Source organism: Pimephales promelas, chromosome 5, assembly GCF_988280905.1.
Source record: "Pimephales promelas chromosome 5, fPimPro1.hap1.1, whole genome shotgun sequence".
Classification (NCBI taxonomy): Eukaryota; Metazoa; Chordata; class Actinopteri; order Cypriniformes; family Leuciscidae; genus Pimephales; species Pimephales promelas.
Window position 1 is genome coordinate 897,824 of NC_142773.1, and position 4,607 is coordinate 902,430.

General features: G+C 35.6%; 1 long non-coding RNA gene across 1 annotated transcript; it reads left to right on the forward strand.

Moving 5' to 3' along the window:
• Nucleotides 1–1,466: 1,466 nt before the first annotated feature.
• Nucleotides 1,467–3,452, forward strand: LOC148978796 (uncharacterized). The gene is made up of 3 exons (XR_016168432.1): nucleotides 1,467–1,764; nucleotides 3,028–3,140; nucleotides 3,321–3,452. It is a non-coding gene; the product is annotated as an uncharacterized LOC148978796 (long non-coding RNA).
• The last annotated feature ends 1,155 nt before the right edge of the window (nucleotides 3,453–4,607 follow it).

The window sequence follows — 4,607 nt, forward strand, 5'->3', positions numbered from 1 at the left end:
TTATCATTGCCATTTAAGTGAAATCACTGAACTTAAATATACAAGCTTGATAAAAATGATCATTCTAGAAGAAAATTTCAAATGGCACTTAGAGGCTTTTGCATCTGAACTCTTCAAATACTACATCAATTATAGACCTCGTGTAGAAATCAAAATATTCAAATGTTATAAATTTGGCTATTTTCTACATTTCTGAAATAAATATTAATAGGTATATATATTATGTTGTTGCATTACTTGTCTTTTGCTTTTAGAGATTAAAAACTATGTTCATTTTGCTGTTGATCTATGAAGGAAACTGGTTGGTAAGAAAGGGGGCATTTTACCCCACCTTGGGGGGTGTTTTACCCCACCTTGGGGGGTGTTTTACAAAATGCCCCCTTTGTAGAAAAATATTTTCAGTCAAAAAACAAATTAATTATGAAGGTTGAGCAATTTTAATATTTGGTAAATAACTCTTGCCAAAGACACTCAAAACTGGGATGGCAATTCTAGTCACATTTATGTTTTGTTTTACAGTCATTTTCCTTAAGGGGGGCATTTTTCTCCACTTCTACCCTAACGCTCTTGCAGGTAATTGTCGGGAAAAGCCAATGGGTCGGACCTGTCCCGAAACACTCTTTCACGTCTGAAAGGCCTTCTCAATATAAGTGCTTCATCAGATGTCATCCAAAAATGGGCATGCCATTGTAAAGGACGAAACATGTGTTTAGAACTACTTATATTGCCTGACTTGATTGACAAAACTTTTGCTTCTTTATCAGCCATTTCTCTCCTCATCACATACAATAGACTATTAAAGACCTATCTGTCTTCAAAAACACAATTGAATAGTAACAATGCCCTTATGGATAATTATTATTATAGTTAATAATGGTAGGCTACCATCATAATGTTTCAATAATAATATATACTTGACTGAATGCCAATATGTATCTGAGGTATTTTAATGCAGACTGATAAAATTGCGCTGAACTTATAGATGACAAAACGGAATAACTGACAAAACACATTGGATTCTGATCTGCGTGACCGCTGACTGAACAGATAAGGCACGAGGATTGACTAAGCCTGCCTGTTAGCCTGGTCTGGAGCAGGCTAGCTGCACAGAATAAAACGCCATGGTAACTTATGTGCTACTGCTTTCGTGAAACCGAGTCCCGGCTTAATTCAGCCAGGATATCTGGAAAATCCCGGCTTAATCCCCTATCTTGGTTTTGTGAAATAGCCCTCAGGTGTACATACTAGAAAAACAAAATAAATTTGTTAAAGCTTGACTCTTATATTTGTTTAGGCAAAATGAATAAAAAACCTGTTCATAAAGCATGTTATGTTTATATTAACAGAGTTGTTTCTTTTTTTGTGGCCGTTAGTTAGTTAGTATTTCCAGTTGCATTCATTTGGACCAATCAGAGCCAATCTTTTCAAAACAAGCTTGCCGGCAATTGTCCAATCACACGCTGCCATTTGAACTTGCATGTTGGGCGGGGCGCGGACAACGGATACTGACTGTCTGTGGTATTCCATTATAGCTTCGGATATTTCAACAGAAATCATGTATTTTCCAAATTTTGCTTTGTTATTTCACTGACTCGGACCTAGTGAATGTGGATAGCACCGATCTAATATTAAGAGAACACACGAGCAGATTACCAGGTCGTCAGCTCCCGCGAACAATTTAGCAGTGAAGAGGACAACGCAGAGGTGCGCCGCCACGACATGGACAGAGCAAGATACTGCCAGAAAAGATCTTACTTCTTGGTGGTAAGTTTATTAGTTTAAGTGATTAGTATAATTGGCTTTATTCTCACTTTGAGTTTAGAAAATATTTTCAGAAGTTGATGACGATGTTCTGTGGATTACTGGCGTTTCTGTTGATTTGACACTAAAGCGAGTTAACGTCTATCCATTGATGTCTTATTGTTATAGATCTAGACAATGACATAAAACAACTATAAAAACATTGCACACTGTGTTTGCAGAAAAAAAGGTTATTAATGGTGATTACACGACAGGCTTGATTGTCCCTAAGTAACTTCTTGTGTTTTAAATATTATAATATATTTTAAGCTCTAATAAAACTTACACATTTGTGATATTTAATTAATAGTAAAATCGAATTAATTATTAGTAGGCTGTCAGTTTTCATGTCAATTCGATAAATAAATTAAGTAGTAATCACCAACTATAAGCTTTCATAAAACCAATTATTAAATATCTTGCACTGAGCAATTAAAACGATTTTAAATAATGAAATGAGAGTTTTTAATATTTAGCCTAACCAAGGAATTTGCACACTGCAAAGACATTTTTTTTATTAAACCTAACCGTGAGGTCAAGTCGAGTAAGTAGTAGTTGATCCTCTTGATTTGTAACTTTTTGTTGGTGAAAAACAACAAAAACAGTCAATAGTGTGTCATGTAAGCGACCTATTATATGAAGAGTTCAGATGCAAAAGCCTCTAAATGCCATTTGAAATTTTCTTCTTTAATGATGATTTTTATCAAACTTATATATTTAAGTTCAGTAATTTCACTTAAATGGCAATGATAATTACCTATTAATTGTTATTTAAGTGAAATTACTGAACCTAAATATACAAGTTTGATAAAAATCATCATTAAAGAAGAAAATTTCAAATGGCATTTAGAGGCTTTTGCATCTGAACTCTTCATATATTAACACGTGTTTGAAAAATTGCGTCCCCATGAATATGTATTTTGCCTGATTATTCATTGAATTGTGCAATCGAGGGAATTTTTTCTCGAGGGACTGATTTATATGATTTTATGTGTGGTTGTGGTATCCAGCTTTTTACATTTAATCAAGGCGTTATCAGCTTTCAATAGAATGTTCTGTCTTTATTAATAATGAATAATTACTTTAATAATAGCGTGGAAGTTACAGTAATGGTTCATTAAATATGTTTCACCATTTAAACAAAATACAAATTATATATGAAGAACACAAACTAGTGTTTGTTCTGCCCTAACTTTGTATAACATGCAACTTTATTTTTTTCTGTAGAGCTTCCAGGGATATTATCATCTCTCAAAGAGGCCCTGGAGTCCATGAAACGAGGTTCATTCAGCTCAAGCCCAAGATCATCTGAGCTGTGTCTTCCTGAAACCTCAGAAATGGTTATAAAATTCTTTATGATAAAGAAAAATCCTATTTGTTATAATAATTATATCTGACTTTTTGTGCATTAATACTTCAGTAAGTTTTCTGAATTAAGTAACAAAGTGACAGCTTTTTATTAGAATTATAAATGAACAAGTTTATACTAATGCTTGTTTTTTTTTTTTTATTCTTTCCAGATTTCCCTCGGTGGTTCTGATGTCCCCAAAAGAGTCTATGACAGACTGAACAAGTCACGAACTTCTCACTTTACTGTATTTCACTTTGTTTGACTTAAAGGATTAGTTCACTTAAAAAAAAAAACTTTTGCTGATAACTTACCCACCCCCATGCCAAGATATCCATGTCATTATTTCTTCAGTTGAAAAGAAATTAAGGTTTTTGATGAAAACATTCCAGGATTTTCTTCATATAATGGACTTCATTGGGAACCAAATGGTTCAAGGTCCAAAAGACAGTTTCTGTGCAAACTGTTCAAAGGGCTTTAAAGGAAAACTCCACCGTTTTTTGAAATATGGCTTATTCACATTCTTTCCTACATTTAGATATGTGTGCAAATGCATTTTTGTCTCAGTGCACGCATTGTTTTAGTTTGACAGGGTCGGCGGTAGCTTAGCTTAGCACAATGAATGGATTCCTTTGTTGCCAGCTAGCATGTCCTGAGTAAAAGTGATTAAAAAAAATAAACAAACCCACGTAATTAATTCTTGTGGCCTGCGTATTCACAACGAGTACAAATAGCGACGCAGATTAACACTAGGCGATTTCTTAGGCAGATATTGACTTGGGACTATATTAGGCGGAAGCACAGGCGAAGCACTGCTGCTAAGGCGAATCACTGCTACTTGGGCGCAGAGACGTCACGCGCAACACATGAAATCCCACGACTTCCATAAACATACCGGTGTTCAGCGCGAAAAACAGAAGAAGAACACAGCGGCGCGACCTGCAACAAGTGTCTTCCCTTTAGGAATATTTATTTTGAGAAGTTACAGCAAACATGGTAATTACCTGCATAGCAAAAGGTTGTGAGAACAAGCAAAGAACTACACGAATGTAATGTTTCACAGAAACTGAGAAATAAATGGCTAGGGAGATCACGTGACCCATCGACAGCGATGCCAGCATAGTTTTCAGCTCTGCTCGCATAATCTTATTTTTTCAATTATCCTATCACATACTTGAAATATTTCGACACCTTTCTCATCATGAGCCTTTCCCCAACCAAAGAAGCACGGAAAAGGGAAAATGAACAATCGCCTTTGAAGAAAAAATTTAAGGATTCAGCCATTTCCAAGGAAGAACTCGATACGGCTATTGCTAATGGCATAAAGCTAGCCCTCCAAGAACAACAACGCGGTCTAGATATGGCCGTAGCCTCCGCTGTCAGGGAAGCTGTAGACTCTATCCTGGTCCCAGCACTACGTGATTTACGAACCGAAATCCAAAAGACTAATGAAACCGTA